The sequence below is a fragment of the Pocillopora damicornis genome, chromosome 1 (assembly GCF_964200805.1).
Source record: "Pocillopora damicornis chromosome 1, jaPocDami1.2, whole genome shotgun sequence".
In the NCBI taxonomy this organism is placed as follows: domain Eukaryota; kingdom Metazoa; phylum Cnidaria; class Anthozoa; order Scleractinia; family Pocilloporidae; genus Pocillopora; species Pocillopora damicornis.
Window position 1 is genome coordinate 25,193,671 of NC_142670.1, and position 16,710 is coordinate 25,210,380.

At 37.5% G+C, this 16,710-nt stretch overlaps 1 pseudogene across 1 annotated transcript; it reads left to right on the forward strand.

Annotated features, from left to right (window-relative positions):
* The first annotated feature begins 404 nt into the window (after window positions 1-404).
* On the forward strand, window positions 405-13,727 carry LOC113664941 (thioredoxin reductase 2, mitochondrial-like; annotated as a pseudogene). Its single transcript, XR_016187232.1, has 18 exons — window positions 405-658; window positions 1,946-2,011; window positions 2,304-2,360; window positions 2,490-2,584; window positions 3,708-3,757; window positions 3,861-3,935; window positions 4,480-4,558; window positions 5,177-5,239; window positions 5,710-5,780; window positions 6,374-6,393; window positions 7,157-7,248; window positions 8,169-8,343; window positions 9,121-9,257; window positions 9,894-9,989; window positions 10,512-10,604; window positions 10,693-10,764; window positions 11,180-11,277; window positions 12,667-13,727. The product of XR_016187232.1 is annotated as a thioredoxin reductase 2, mitochondrial-like (transcript).
* The last annotated feature ends 2,983 nt before the right edge of the window (window positions 13,728-16,710 follow it).

Here is a 16,710-nt window from a genome sequence, read left to right on the forward strand (position 1 = left end):
TCGGATAGTCCAAACGTATGCTAATCTGCGTTCATTCCATTTCATTTTTGGGGTGAAGAAGGCGAGATTCAGCTTTTAAATAGTTCAAACCGTACTTTTTGGAACATTTTAACACGATTTGATTTTGGACTCCTTTCGTAGCCTGCGAGCATTCCATCGTTATCTTATAGTGCCGCAGGACACGACTTAATTTTAGACGAGTCGGATGTCTGGAACTAATAATTATCTGTGCTGGACTCCGTTGCCTAAGGGCGAGCGAAGAACCGCTCGTGCTGAAGCTATTAACCTTCTCGCAAGCCACTCCATGAGTGAGTATGCCCCTTTGTCCTACCGCTATCACTTTGTGCATAGCAAAGACCCTGGGCACTAGTCTTGAAAAATCGTCGCGCCCGCGATCTTTTGCCAAGTAGTACAGCAGTAACAGGGAAGATCACAAATGGTACTACTTGCTTGGCCGGGGGACTGTGGAAGTTTTTAGAACACCGATTGCTGAGACTAAGTGTAGATTTTTACGACTCTAACTCCACGATAAAGGTTCATTAAACCTTCATGAGCTTTATAAGGCACTCTGCACGACTGAGACACATCGGAGGACATTTGAAGGCTTTCAATTCCCTATCACATGTCAACAGGAGCTTAAGCAGCGCTAGTGTCCAAGGTAAGCTGAAATAACTCGTTACATTTCGGCGCACGGGGTAAAGATTAGTTCGTTACACAAAGAGGTTTTATATTAAAGAATACACTTTTCAGTTGGTAGTAACACTCCTGAGCTTGATCATGGAGAGAAGAAAGAGAGAGGGGGATGGGGAGGGGGGCAGGTATTGGGTTAGAGGGGGAGGCAGCTGGTGATGAAATATCTCACAAACTTGACAGTTTGTGATACACTTGTCTATTAACAAGTCTATCAGTTCTGACTTCAATATTTAACTCTGACAGAATGCTTTGAATGTCGTTAGCCATTTAGTATCTTAGACCCATCAGTAATTGAGCTCTGTGCCTTTGACTATTAACACATTACACCCAAACTCCATTATACATATTCCCCATACTGTTCTCTGTACATTTACTAAGATCTGGACAAGGAGAATTTGTTTGATAATCATTAGAGTCTCTTTAGTTGGTGATCATTTTCCTTTATTCTTGTGACCTTATTGTGTGTGATTCTGGACTGATATTGTTCAGAGAAGTTAGATGCTAATTACTCTAGGAATCAAAGGATTATAAACCTACGCCAGCTTTGGGGCTCTCAGAAAATCCTTAGGTTTTTCCTCTTCTTGCTGACAAATTAAAGTTATTTTTGCATATGTCAGAATGTAAGCTTTCAACTTTCTTGGTCAGAAGCTGACTTAATTTTCACCTCTCTCCTTTTTCTGAAGTAGACAAGCTGTTTTTGAACCACACATTTGAAAAAACCATACCTAATGTGGTGTGATTGCTCTAACACCAGGTAATTACCTTTTGAACCCAATTAAACAATCACAACAACCTTTTTCAACCCCAATTCTTGAAAATAATTTCTAAGACTCACATTTTACGAGAAAGATCAAGAAAGAAAAAAAAGAAACAGAAAATACCGTTTAGGTTCTGGCCTCTTGCAATGGATCATTCTCCCAATTCATATACTTTAAATCTTTTAGACAACTTCAAACCAACAATGGTGCATCTTCTTTAATTTCTCATGGCACCAATAGCCATGATGATCTAAAGGAAGACTCCTCAGGGTAACTAGCTTCTAATTTCTCCTAACAGTATCACCCTTGAATCTAAGGGAAAGGTGACGAGAATAAATTACTCAATCACCAATTTCAGGAGCTCTTGACAGTCACACAAATTCTCCTTGTCAGCGCTTTAGGAAATGTTATGCAGAGAGTTTGGAGAAAGTGAATGCTTATGCTGGGGTGTAAAGGGTTAAAAATTATTATTTAACTTTTCTTGGTTGATTTAGATTCATCTGAATATGATCTCATTGTAATTGGCGGTGGGTCTGGTGGACTTGCTTGCTCAAAAGAAGGTAAGGACAAGAAATCAACTCTGAGTACTAAATCATGAAAGTTACTTAAACCTTGAAACTCCCATGATCTGATTGTTAATTCTTCTCTCTACTAAGCTACTGCATATTTCCTTGTATACTAAATAAGTTACAACATATCCAATGAGTTGGAGTATTCTCATTGCCTGTTCGATGAATAATGTATGGATAACATAGGGAGAAGGTTCATTTTAACCACTTCTGGGAGGTTAAGAGCTAAGGGGAAACTCAGCCCATCAGTTATGAATTAACTGCTACTTTTGTTATCTTGCAGCTGCAAAATATGGAAAAAAAGTTGCAGTATTGGATTTTGTTTCTCCATCTCCTCAAGGTACTGTCAGTGGATGGTTGCACTCTTACTAGCAACTGGTTCTAATTGTAATATTGTATCTGTATGGAAACAAAAGTTCTTAAGTCTTATTGTTGCTTTTGTGTTGTTTGTGTTTCATTCTCATTCAAGGTTCTGTCTGGGGCTTGGGTGGAACCTGTGTTAATGTAGGATGTATTCCAAAGAAGTTGATGCATCAGGCAGCCCTGTTAGGAGAGTCATTGAAGGTACTAACAGTTAATTAGATACAATTATGATAATTACAGTAATGCACAACAGTTTTAACCCTCTACAACCTAACATCAGTATGCTTACTCACCATACTGTTCTCTTTGAAGTTGCTATCAATGGTACTGACAAAAAAATTATTTTAACTGACTTTGACCTGTAAGAGTGACTAGCATCTAATTTCTCGAAACAATAGCACCCCTGAATCCCACATTAAGGCTTATAAAGTGATGTTAGGTTCCTAGCAAAACTTAGAAAGCTGTTATTGGGATGTCATTTGGGATGTTATAATTTGTGATGGAAGGAAATTGGTTTCTAGTGAAACCGTAGCTGACTATTTCAGTACTAGGAAAACCAGTTAGGTTGTTGTTTTGTAGAGTATTTTAGTATTATCAACTCCATTGATAGTGTAAATCGGCAGCCTTAAAGAGTTTAAAAGCTAATGTTTTGAGCATTGCTCTTCAACCAGTTTCTTCAATGAAAGGCTAACACTTGAAACATCAGCTTTTAAACTCTTTACGGTGGCCAATTTACACTATTAACTCAATAATACTGTTGTTTTTGATAATTTACATTATCAGAAACAACAGTGTTTTTAAGTATAGCCTTAAATGTGAACTTCTTGAAGATTTTATAGATTCTCAATAATTCTCCTTTCAATTGATGTTATATTGTTGTCATTAATTAGTTGTTGAAAATAGCTATTTCCTTTTGATAGTAATGAATTGTAGTTGATGATAGTTATTTATTTTAATTGTAGTTGTAATTAATAAAAGCCAATAAATAATGTATATATGTATGTATGTATGTAACTCAGTTGATATACTAAATTACCCTGTTGTACTCTCCCTCCAATGCAGCACCCCAATATCTTTTTAGAAACTTACCCTCTTCATTGTTGGTTTGTAGTTTGCTTTCATGTCTTGATCTCCTATGTGATGGTCATTAAATGATGAAGTTACTAGTCAGAGTGTATTTTAAGTATTCAATTTACTTGTCCAAGTTTGCCAATAAAATGATAACAAACTGTTTTTTTTAATTTTTATGTTGAAAGAATACAGTAATGAAACAAAGCTGGATCTCTGAGCCCTAATGTGTTATGCTAACCTTCCACCCCTTTAGGATTCCAAACACTTTGGATGGAATGTCCCAGATAACATAGACTTTTCGTGGTAGGAATTTCTTTTGGTTACAGTGATGGATAAGTATGTAATTTTTTTCTTCAAAGTAGATTATCATGTTGAGAACTATTATATTGTTTTCTTTTTTGGGTAGGGAAACACTTGTGACGGCAGTTCAGAATCATGTCAGATCATTAAACTGGGGCCACCGAATTCAGTTACATGACAAGTAAGTCTGAAAGTCACAAAACTTGTTAAAAAGCATTGATATTTAGTTTCAATGTGTGTAATTACTTTTCTCAGTTGGTGATGTGCAGTTTCCAGCTGTTTTGTGAAATTTTGTTGGAAAAAGAGTATAAAAGTGCATGCAACAACCCCCAAAAGGTATTATAGGAAGTTTTCAGGTCACATGCATCTCTTTGACCTCTGGAAATCAGGGAAATCTGAGAAAAGGTCACTGTAAGAACAAGGCATAAGGGGTTTGATGATTTTATTTCATTGTTATTTTACATAATTATTAAGTCCATTGATTACTGGATTCCTAGATTACTTTTCATGATTGCTGCATGCACTTTTGTCCATTTTCTGGACGGCTATACTTCAAAACAACTGAGTGTATAAGATGTAATCAACAATGTAACTGTTTTAATTTGCGGTTTAGCAATGATATGATTGTCCACATTACTATGATGCCAGTTGCATGTCTGTGTCACCATCTATCCTAGTTTCTCAATCTTGGCAGTAGCTAACAATATTTCCTTTTTTATTTTCAGGAAGGTTGAGTATGTTAATGCTAAAGGTTCCTTTCTGGACTCTCATACAATCAAGGCAGTACTGAAAAATGGCACTGAGGTACAAAATAAAACAATTGTTTATCAAATTGATTGTGTACTGTGGGTAGTATATATTTTGGGAAAAAAGTAAAAAATGATAAGAATGGTAATGTTTGATATAACTTAGCACTCTAAATAAAAGGATAAAGATTATAGGTTATGAGCTTTTGCACAGAGTTCAGTAAAATTAAGTACAGTTACAAGCAATGTTCATATTGCTAAATTGTTATTGAATACTGTATGTCAAGTCAGTATCTTGTATCTATTTAGTAGTGTTGATATAATAACCGAGTGAGGTAAATAACAAAATTTTGACCAAAAATAGGGATACAGCTTTAATTTGACTTTGAGTGGCCACACAGATATTGGATTTCTCTAACATAGTTAACATCAGAATAACCTTGCAAGCATAAGAAATTGTACTACACAGACCTTTTTGTGATAGTCTGAACATTGTATCTTCATCACCTAACATTGTTATGGACAATTTTCTTAAGAAAACAAACAACTAGACTTGTGAGGCTGAGGTATACAGATCCCATTAGACACCTAGCTCTGCTTATCAGTTGGTTATTTGTCAGTTGTGTGTTCAGGTTAGCTAATCACTGTTTTTATATTAATAAAAACTTTTTTTTAGAAAACTATGAAAGCAGATAATTTTGTAATAGCTGTTGGTGGAAGACCAAAATTTCCTAAGGAGGTTAGCTACCTGAATATCAGTCAGAGTATTTACAAAGTTGTTACTTTTAGCATACCTTTTCCTAATATTATTTTGAATGGGTGGTTTATTGTGGATTGGGATGGTGTGGGACTTTTGGTAACCCCCAAACAGGTCCTCACAATAAGTGCTGCAGGATGTGTGTTCCTCTGCCCATGAGGAAGAATTGAGGTGATTTTGGTGAGGTTTGTCAGGGGTCTGGTATTAATAATGAGGGCCAGCAAGGATGCTATAGTGATTGGGTTTTTTTTTTTTTCCAAACCTCTTCCTGGCAAGGGTTTCTTAAAGCTTAATTCTTTCCTACAGGCAATGAAATGCTTATGTTGGCATGCTTGATTTTTGGAGATGCTAAATTTTTTTTTCACTTTATTCATAGGCTCAAAATCTTTTCTTTGCCTTTTTGTCAGGCAGCTTTTTCTTTGCTGTAATCCTTTGCAATATTTTCTTTCCAGGTTCCTGGTGCCATAGAGTATGCTATCAGCAGTGATGATATTTTTTCCTTGAAAAAATCTCCAGGGAAAACGTAAGTCCAACTTATCATATTCCATAGATGTGCTCTATAATGTGCTATAATTGCTTATATTTCAAAATGTACCTGATTTCCTTTAAAATTTAGTGAAATTGGTAGGTTTATTATAAGATAAGTGAAAGAAATGCTGGCTTGAATCTGAGGTTATGCTTTCACTTATTACAGACTCTTACTACTTCAATGGTTGTTTTTGATGATTAAAGATCTTAGCTACATCATTGAAATAATAATATGACCTGATTTATGTATTTTTTTTGTATGATGAGTAAAATATTTCTATACCTCCCTTCCCCCTCCCCACAAAGTGCCAGTGGATTACATTAGGAAACCGTATGAATGCTAGGATAACCTTAATAGATCAGAACTTGATTCAGACAAAAAAGCTTCTGACTCTTTAGTAAATTATTAAATCAATAAATTAGAGCTCGCAGAACTACTTGGCAAGAAAAGCAATTGTTCTATGTGGGCAAGACTGCAGATAATTTGCTTTTCAGGATAGTTATCAAGGTATTGCCTTCCCCTTGTAAAGGTTATTTCTCTTTACAACTTTTACCTAAAATCATGTACAATTTTTTATTATTTTTCAGGTTAGTTATTGGTGCATCTTGTATCCTTGGTAGTTTTTTGTGGATTTGTCTTTTCCAATTTTGACTTTTATTCATCTGTTTTGAATTCATTGGACCAAATGAACCTTTGAATCTGATTGGTTCTCTATGGTGCAAATATTTGCTGATGCATCATTGATGATTTTTGCTCAAAATCACATTTTATTCCCAGCCAAGGATAATGGATCAGTAAAGCAAAAACAATCAGATTTCAATTTTTAGGGGGTTGATGGAACCAGAAATGCCTCTTATGTTAGATCGTGTGTTTACATTGCTAGCACTGAAACTTGTCTTCAACATGGTAACCAGCATAATTAAATTTGAATACATAGAGTTACTTGATCGAACATTTTATGGCTGCAGTTTTGAATGATCAATGGACTCGGAGTTTTCTCTATAATTATCTTGTTTGGAGGAAACATACACACTGCCACAAAATATAAAACAATAGGATAAAAAAGTTGACTAAACGGTCCATTTTTTAATTATGTGCTTGGTTGTCAAGTCTTTGAACAGGAGTGATGCTAAGGTTGACCTTGTTATGATACAAACTTTGTTATCATGCTAATAGATACTGGTCTCTCACAACAAGGTCACCTTCAGCCTCACTCCAAATCAAAGGCTTGGCAATTAAGTATATAACATTAAAATGGCCAATTGGAGATGGGTCAGAATGCTGCCAGGCATTGTTTAAAAATAACTGGCCCCTAAAATTAGTATGTTTTCCAGCTGCATAGTGATTTCCTTAACACTTTTTTATATAAGATGTTGCCTTGGAGTGTGCTGGTTTCCTGACAGGCTTAGGATATGACACATCTATCATGATGCGATCCATTCCACTCAGAGGGTTTGACCAGGTTGGAACATACACCAAACCAAGTGCATTTCATAAGATCGTTACTAAAGATATTTTAATACTTCAACCCTTTCACTCTTAATTTTAGTATTTGATCAACTAATAATCCCCTAATTGATATATTTCTTTATTCTCATCACTTGTTAGCTTGATACTGTATTGATATTGTTAAGAAAAAATTCTTCTGTCACCCATGGGAGTTAAAAGGTTTGTAATAGCTCTGTACGTGGAAGGTGCCTGATTATGGTCAATGAGAGGGATCGCGAGTATGAACTTAAGACATTAATGTCTCGCTTTGCTCAGGATGTATATGGTACTTACCTCTTTGATACCTCAATTTAATTAGAGAAACCCGTTATGAAAGACAGCATTGAAAGGGAACGGCCCTTACCCACCAAAAGGCTTTTTAAACTAGAAATAACCTCAAGGGGAATGTCATGTTTTAATTTGCTCTCTCCCCTCCCCACCCCGAGGGTTGTTCAATACACCCTAATTGAGTCGATTCGTCTACCACCCCCACCCCACCCCCCTTCTATAAACAGAAGATCAATGCACCACTTGCTTTATCCCACTGACACCACTCCTCGTGATGAACTGCGCGCGGTTTCTGGCACGAGGGCTTTCCCAAAAATAAGTCGACCCTGTACAAAAGGAACGCGTTTCCCTTTCAATTTTTTTTTGAAGAAAAAAATATCTGCATTGGTCTAAGTGGAATAGAAACTCTAAAGTTTAAGTCGAATGAAATAAAACTTTTCTCTTTCCATAGGTTGTATACTTTCGTCCGGTTCGTGTGGGCCATTTGTGATATATTTCTACCGTTTTGTAGCCACCTTTCCTAATTATTGCAATTATGCTTTTTCCGAAACTCATGTTGCTTCATATGCAGTTTATTAGAGTTAAAAAGTCCTTTCTTCTCTGCAGCAAATGGCACAACTTGCTACCGATTACATGGAGAGCCATGGAACAAGAATCATCAAGCAGTGTGTTCCAGTGCGGATAGATAAAGCTGATGATGGACTTCTTCATGTAACATGGAAGGATTCTGTGACGGGAGAAGCACGCAAAGAACCATTTGAGACTGTTCTATTTGCAATTGGTAAGAACTTCATCAAAACCGATATCCAAGATTATTTTTTCTCGTACTTCCTTTATGTAAGTATGTAAAGTTGAAACAGCCATAAAAATTAAAGTATTAAATAGGGAAAGAAAAATAGTTCATAATATTTGCCAAAATTTAGCCGAAAGAGGTAAGTGTTTCTTGGAATTGAAACCGAACTTTATGTGCAGTTTTGTTTTCAGAGGCGAAGCGTGGTTTTTAGTGTTGATAAGTGATTGATCTTCAATAATCCACGAATTTTTTTTTCAGAATCTCATTTCTATCGCCCTTTTTACGAGTGCAAAATAATACTACTCGAAAGCCTTTAGGCCAGTGTTGAAATGTTCTGAATATTTCACAAATCAACTCATAAGTCGAGGTTGCGACGTTGTTATCTTGGTACTTAAAGTATTAATTCATTAAGTAATTAGAGACTTAAATATGATCCTGGTGCCTCGTCTTCACATTTTACATTTGGTATTTCACTATAAGTGCCTGTGGCTTTAGTAATTCTCCATATGATTTAATTAGTATGGGCGGTTTGCCTGTGACATACGAATCCATTTGGTTCCCATAGTTAACAATTATTAGTTCATAGCAACAGTGGATATCGTTGAAGGTGCGCTCTGATTGGCTATTCAAACCTCTGAATATCCTTGCTATTCACCTCCGGCCATCATCATCTTTTTGTGCTATATTATCTCACTGTTTCAGTATATACTAAAACAACTGTTCACCTCAGTGTCGGTGGATTAAGAAGGATTATTGTTATTTTAGGTAGAGATCCTGAGACATCACAGTTGAATCTTGAGAAAGCCGGGGTTCAATTAGACCAACAGACCAAAAAGATCTTAGCCAATGACAAGGAGCAAACTTCAGTTCCGCACATTTTCGCCATTGGGGACGTCGTCCAGGTGAGAACCACTTATGTTGTGAAGTTAGAAAAAACGTGCAAACGATGTCTTTGTTGAATTATTAGGGACTTCAAGAAAACCTCGACAGTGACGGCGACGAGAACGTAGCGAAACAAAAGATGTAATGAACAAAACAATAGCTCTGCACGTGCGTTTAAAACTTTGGTCATTCCTCAGGTGTCTCGTACAGAACAAAGTAAAGAAACTTCGACAGAAATTTAGTCACGATTTTACTTTGAACTCAACACTTAATTTATATTTTCTGCCGAATGGAAGATGTCGCACCGTCAGAAACAGTAAACGCGTCGAGCTACTGACGAAATTCTTAGGGGATAAGGAAGTTGGCTTTCTTCGGCAACGTTTTCCAACACTCCGCCGTAATGAAATCTGAAACTCTCTATTATAGCAGCACTGCGTGGCTTCATTGGCAATTTCCCTAATTCCCTTTATAGCCGTGGTTTCTGTTCTTTGGGATGTAAGCCATCTCAACTTTTCCCCCCACCCACCCCTAAAGGAAGCTTCTTTTGGGGCTACGTTGCGTTGACGGTTTGAAAGAACAAGGAAATCCTCCGAACCAGTTGATGTTTTTTTAGACTTGTGAAGTTTTTTGAGAACTGCAATTTTCTTTGTGAACAGGATCGTCCAGAGCTGACACCTGTAGCCATCAGAGCGGGAAAACTGCTCGCTGATAGGCTTTTCGGGGGGTCTGACGTGACGATGGATTACGACAAGGTATGTCACAGGTCCACCATGGATGAACCATCTTTCAGCCTGTTTAGCTTGTTCCAGGCGTTCAGTTAGTAAACAGGACTCGATAGCTTCTCAGAGTCAGAAAAAAGAGAGGTTCTGGACATGTCGCATGAAACACTCCTCCAAAATTACCCTCCTTTGTTTGCTGAGCTTGTCCCAGGCGTTCAGTGGGTAAAACGAAGAGCAATGATGAACCGCACTATTGTATCAGAGGAGTTAAAAAAAGGAGGGAGGCTTGGGTCGGGTTGCATAATGAACTACATGCGACCAGACCCAAACCTCGCTCGTTTTCGCTCTGCTGCTATTTTCGCGCCGTTTTTTATTTTGCGCCATTTGACCACGTTTGGAACTGGCTCTTTTTCTATCCGCCCTAAGTTTACAGACATCTCAAAGTACCTTTTTTAAGTGTATCAACACAAACATGTAATTTTCTGTGAACTGTTAAATATCCCAGTACACTTATAGATAACAATATTCCCCTCCTCTGATCTTTTTCAACTTTAGGTGGCGACGACAGTGTTTACTCCATTGGAGTTTGGAACAGTTGGAATGTCAGAAGAAAAAGCTATTGAGCGTTACGGGGAAGACAACATTGAGGTTATTTCTCATTTGTTAGTTAATATATCTCCAATTAAACTCGTGAAAAGCTTTGAAAATCGGTTTGTTTTCTCCTTTGGCTTCGTAGGTTTATCATGCCTTCTACAAGCCACTAGAATTTACAGTACCTGAAAGAAAAGTGGAGCAGTGTTATATTAAGGTAAAGTGTTTCCTTACATGTGGTAGTCACTTTTATCCCCGCTCGATATATTTCACGTTTCTTAGCTTTCATATGGTTTGTTCTTCTTCTGTGTCGAGGTCGGAACGTTTCGTGTGTTTGCGATATCTCTTTCAGTACTTGATAAGTTTTTTTTTTCATCGTTTATTTGTATTTCTTTTCCCTTTCCATTTATGATAGTTATTTTCTGCTTTTTAAGAATTAACTACTTTTCGTTCTTAATTACAAGAGAAATCTGCTGAGAGAGAATGTTGTGTCAGTGCAGGCCTGTGCCTCGTCACTTTGGCTCACCTGGATGGGAGAGACAACCGCACACATCTCAGCAGTCCAAGCTGCTTCAGTATAAGTTTGAAAGTTATTTCCGTTTAATTTTTTTTCCCATTGTCTTTTTTTGTAGGCCGTCTGTTTGCGTGAAGGTGATCAGCAAGTCTTAGGTCTTCATTTCCTGGGTCCTTCAGCAGGCGAAGTAATCCAGGGATTCTCTGCTGCTATGAGGTGAATTTTACTTTGCCTTCTACTAAAACCCGACAGGAAATTCCCTTGAATTTATTTCGTTAACGGATGGATTAAGAGTTTCATCATTCCAGAATTATTTTGAGAGTGTAGAGTTGCAATATGAAGAAAGAGATAAGAACGACCTCATTATATATGATAGTGGAAAGTGTTGCATTTGTGTTTCTAGCTTGAAGGCGTCGTCGTGTGCATTCCCAGACAAAACCCGAACCACCGTTATTTGCGGCAAATCAGGGTGATATTTGAGTAAATCGAAGGAAGTCATTTCTAAGTCATAGTTAATATAGGTAACATTTTGAGTACGGTGAACCAAAAAATAACGATTCACTGAACAGTTCTTTAACTGCACGAAGTAACAAAATCACAAGAATTTCACGTCATCAAAATCAGTGAATATGAAAGGGATCTTCCTAGTAATGAACACTAAGGCCTGAAATGAATTCAGGCCTGTACAGGATTTGAACCCATTACCTCTGCGATACCGGTGCAGTGCTTTATTGATTGAACTAACAAGCCAATAACAAACCCGTGAAGTGAGGAATTCATGACAATGAATATATGATAATCATAAATGTGAAGTGCGGATTAAAAAATGAATATAAAAGTGATCTTCGCAGTAATGAAAACTACTTCAGCAGTAGTGAAAATAAAGCCTGGGAAAATTCAGGCTTTTAAGGGATTTGAACCCATGAGCTCTGAGATACTGGTGCAGCGCTCTACCAACTGAGCTTACGGTTCCCTTTACGCAATATATATATATATATATATATATATATATATATATATATATATATATATATATATATATATATATATATATATATATGTATATATAAACTCAGTATCGTTCATTACTTATTCGTTCACTCTTTTGTTGACTGCCGGATAACTTGTGTCAGGGGCCCATCAACAGGAGCCTTTATCTCCACTGATTCCTTTGGTTAATCCTTTCCCGAGTAGATTTATTTACAGAACGGCTTTTCCCTCCAAAAAGTATCATATTTCCGTTGGGTCGACCGCGAATCTCAAAAACTGATTGTGCTGTCTAATGCACACAATGCATGCGATGGAGTGTTTGACGTTAAACAATAGGATTGTCACAGTTCTGTTTTAATTGGGTCCTAGAACTCGAAACTTCTCCTGGGAGCCATTCTAGTTACAGATCTATTCGGACCTGGGTTGACTCAGGCTGGGTATGGTAGAGACTCCTTCTTGTGTTCTTTCCATTTGCCACAACTGACTTTTGTGGTTCTTTTGATGACAACATTGCGACGCTAAACGTCAATCTCGAAATTTTTCGTAAATTTCTTTTAGTATCATTTACGTGTGAATTTATCAATAAAACTCGTTTTTCCTTTTTTATTTCCTAAGGTGTGGCCTTAGTTACCACAGCTTGTCATCCACTGTTGGCATTCATCCGACATGTGCAGAAGAGGTCGTGAAGATGCATATCACTAAGAGATCTGGGGATGACCCGACTGTTACGGGTTGCTGAGGTTAGATCTGCCCTCACTAGCGAGTGCGCCTTAGAAACTAGTCTCATATCTCTGAAGCAACTAATTTTGTTGTTTGTAAAACATGGAGGAGTTTTTATTTAACTTATAATTAATTCAAGCTTTTCGCGCCTGTTCTCTCAACCCACGAGAGTCACCAGCATCTTATTTCCCCTTACAATATCACCCCTGAATCAGACATTAAGGTAATGAGAATAAAGGAAATGATAACCAACTTAAGAAGCTCCTGATTGATAGAAAAAATCTCCTTGTCAGCATCTTAGGAGATGTATATAGAGCAGTATGGAGAATATGCATACTGATTTTCGGGTGTGAAGGGTTAAAGTAAGAACGTAATCGATTTTTGTGGTCAATCCAAGAAGGTACTATCAACAAATGCTGAATCCGTCTTGTCTTTTTAATGTCTTTGTAAGTTAAATCTGTATATGAGACATGGTTTTTCTTGGCGCATAGGGAGGGCAGACTAACAATATTTACATCCAGACAGTGGGGATGCCTGTGTTTATGGCGAAAGGTTTTTAAATTGTGTATTGCAAGTAAACCTTTCTGAGTTATCGACAGGCAAAATTAGATTTCTTTGGATTATAATTTTTACATTACAGTGTTTAATCACATTTGATCTAAATTTTTAGGTAGGAAAAAAATGATATGAAATTGTACCCTTGCTGTTTTGTCTGTAGCGCATACAGTCGTGTAATTTGCCTGTTTCTGTTTATGAAATTCAAAATCTTGTCCTGTGCATATATTTCTCGAACTGTAGGTACAATTCTTTTTTGAGTAAGAAATGTGAAAAATCTGTACAACCAGCTAGTTACTATAGATGTATAGTAAGAGACAATGATGAGTTATTTCTTTATGTGACCCTACTAGGGCTTAGCATGGGTGATTTGCAACTACTAATAAAGCATTTTTGTATTATTTATGGTTATTTTTTCATCATTAATTCCCTTTGGTTATTATTTATAAAGGCAGAGCTCAGTCAGGAAAGACCTAGGTTCCGAAACTTATCGCACGGACCGAGAAAAACGGGTGTATTGAGATTTTTTTTACATATCTATGGGCTCAAATAGAGTGAGAAGATTTCAATTCAAACAAAGTTTTTAATTTAGAGGGCTGTACAGTTAAATATGGCCCGCTGAAATGACCAATCATAACGCACATACCAACTGAGAGATACAATAATCTATTTACTTCTTGTAATGGCATTGATTTTGACTACACTCAGACGAGTTATTCAATGTGAAAAGTTTATTTGGGATGAGTCGGCCAGTCTTGTAGTATATGCATCCTAATTTGATCTAAGGGTTCTACAAAAGAACCTGTGCTACGCTAGATACGAAAAACGACGAAAAATCCACTCTTTAGAAGAGGCCAAAAAATATGTGGAAACGTATTCCTCATCTAATGCAGCAACACAATACCCCGAGGAAAGGGTAAACTAACCTGGTTGGAAAATCAATGAATGTAGTGATATTTTACAGTGATTTGGAAAACGAAAATTGCGTCAATGCGAAAAAAAAAAAAAAAAAGAAAATGGTCAAACGTAACACTGACCGATCTAGAATGACTTCATTCCCCACGAAACGCTCAAATAATCCGAAACTTCCATTATGCCACTCGAACCTCTTAAACGTGCCATCAGAATATTAATTTCTGACTAATTCGTTCCCACGTTACTCAAACGTCAGCAAATTACATTTTTTAGCATTGGCTGGAACTGAAGTTCAATTTTTCGGCAGCGGTCGACTAGTTTTCCTTTAAAATTAGAATTCTAAGCTGTTAAACTCTGTAAGGCGGGCAATCTACTTGACAAGAATTGATATATCTGATAGTGTTGTCTGACCGTCTGGGTGGGTGAGGTCCTGAGAAGGACTGTTATCGGTAGTGGTAACTGACGTTTCGACAACCTGAGCGAAAGTCATCATTAGAGTCAAGTGCAAAGTCAGTCGAATATTCTAAGTCCGGTCGGTATTCACTGATTGTCAGTTCTGAGTTCAAGACTCAAATGGCGTGAGTCGGTCGTGATTGGTCTTGATCCGTCGGTCTCAGTAATGCCATTTTCCGCATCTTTCGTAGGGTAATTTTTAGTAAGAAATGCATTAGTAGGTGAGCATTGTTCATTTTCCCCATCTCTAGTGTTATCGGTAAGGTACGATATTATTTTACGCCTCGTGAGACGTTTAATGGAAGGCAAGAAAATTTGCTTGGTATTGGTTTCTGACTGAATGATAAATAAACAATAGCCTCCGATGATTTGGCGCGAACATATGCACGGATATTTGTCCGCGGCAGAGTCCATTACTTCGAGAAGTAGTGGGCTCCTGTCCGTGGACATTATATGTTGCAAGATGTGGACGCTTTTCCGAGAGCGAAGCTCGAGGAAAACTCATTTTTGAGAAACAGAAAAAGTCCAAAGACAAATATACGACCGTGTTTTCGTGCGGAATGGAGGCTATTGTGTTAATTATCCTTCAACTATTTTGCAACGCGCGTGAAAAATTGTGTACGAACACTGCGTGGGACGTTTTCTTTTGAGTGTTCTATGGTACGACGTTATGAGCAAACAAATTTTTCCTTCATTTGTGTGGTACCCTCGAATATCGCCTAGGTTAAACTGGGGATATTCGGTCAAGTGACGAGTTTAGACCAACCACGAACGAGCGAAAGTATGTGATGGATCAAAAGCAATAATAATAGCAAACGAGTGCCTTTTAAATTTCTGCTCCTACTTCCCATCCTTTCCTTCCCCCTTTTCTCCTGGGCTCCCACCCCGCTGTTCCCTTCCACTGAAGAGTTCATAAAGCCGACGCTTTGAGGGTTAGTGCTTCGTCAGAGTGGATCGGAAGATGGCTTATGCTGGAAATTATGTAGCTGTCAGTTTGGACTAATTGTGAAAATAACCTTTTAGGTAGAGTGCTGAAATTACAGAAACGTGCAGCTAGACTTATTATGGATGCTGATTTTAAGGCCTCTTCTGTCAGATTATTTGATGATTTAAGTTGGTTACCTTTTTACGAGGAGGCTAAAATTTCTAAATGTCTAACTGCATTTAAGGTACTACAGGGAGAATCGCCTGCGTATATTGCTCGCCTTTTAACACGTAATAATAATCTTCACTCTCGTAACACTAGGTATGCAAATTATAACTTAGTATGCCCTTAGTATACTTAATGATATCTATATTTGTATTAGTATTATCATATGTATTGTGGGAGAGCCACAAGTTTATTGGCCTTTTGGCTATGAAGTGCTATCCTCTTTAAATAGAGTGTTTACTTGCTTACTTACTTAGGGACCGGTCATTATTTATCGCCTGGGGGGGGGGGGTCGGAGTATTTAGGGGGGGATCACATGGTTTTTTGAAGACCTTTAGGGGGGATCAGCCGTAATTGACAAGCATAATGGGGGGGATCAGACCAAAAAAAAAGGAATTTTAGGTCGCGCCGGGACCCCGGGTGATTGCATTTGTAAATACTTTGGTAGGATTTGCCGCTGGGACTCTAAACCCCCAACCATATATTCAAGACCACGTTCAGTTGTATTTTGTATTATATAAACTCTATTCTAGCCCAGACACAAAACCCAAACCCTTTTACAGACCCTCCATTTTGTAAAAAAGAATCACTATCGTAGTCTAACATACACGTTTTTATTCAGGCACGATCTAAATTAGAAAGGTAATCAAGATTTTGAGAATGGAATACTTACAATTGCTCAAAATTGTTTCATAACGTTTCAGTTTGTTTTATAGAGAATCGTAATCTAAAATCATAAACTTTCATTATTTTAATACGCGGCCGAATGAAAACAACAAATAAAAAAGTGTTTATTTTGGTGAGGCTGTATCTTGTTCCGCTTCCGTGTCAGAATCTTCGGCAGCCCTCTCCACTGGCTCTTGCAC